The sequence below is a fragment of the Triticum aestivum genome, chromosome 4D (genome assembly GCF_018294505.1).
Source record: "Triticum aestivum cultivar Chinese Spring chromosome 4D, IWGSC CS RefSeq v2.1, whole genome shotgun sequence".
Classification (NCBI taxonomy): Eukaryota; Viridiplantae; Streptophyta; class Magnoliopsida; order Poales; family Poaceae; genus Triticum; species Triticum aestivum.
This window is the reverse complement of record NC_057805.1, coordinates 110,365,109-110,365,799: the sequence shown is the minus strand read 5'-3', so window position 1 is coordinate 110,365,799 and position 691 is coordinate 110,365,109.

The window sequence follows — 691 nt, the reverse complement described above, 5'->3', positions numbered from 1 at the left end:
AGGCGGTGGTGGTCGGAGTTGGAGGAGACGGAGGCGCAGATTAATTGGCGGCGGCACCGCTCAGCTCCATCCCCAGGGTTTTGAGGAAGGACGGACGGACGGGAGCACCCTCTTAGATGGGCCGGGCCGCCTCCCACGTGGGCTCTCAGGACATTTATTCATCTCGGCCCCGTCAAGCAGGCCTCGTGGAAACTTGGGCTTTTTCTGCCTACCTGCTTCCTCGCATTTGTAACCTCGCGCCGACATTGCCGGAGTTGCAGTGCTCGCCGTCTGCGCCCCCGCCTGCTGGCTGCTGCTGCAACAGGAACGGCGCGACGCGGCTATTTCGCCAACGCAACCCTGCTCGCGCGGCACCTTCCCTACCAGCCCCGCCGTCTTCCGCCTACCTCCGGCTCCCCCCACAGTGGCGACCACCTCTGAGACTAAATCTTGGTTAGTTCTAAATATGTTCTTACATTTCGATGCTCAAAATTATTAGCATTTTCAAGCTTTAGGTAAGGCCATCTCTGTTTTACCTACTACGTAAGGTAAATTCAGATCGAACACAAAATTGGATGTGCTCGCTTTCTTCGTGGTATCGATATTACATACTGTTCATCGGTTTCTTTAACAATCGGGAGGCTGTATGATTGGTAGTGAGCGTCATTCCTGGATTATAAGCCCAGAGTGTATCAGAATGGTAGATCTCTGA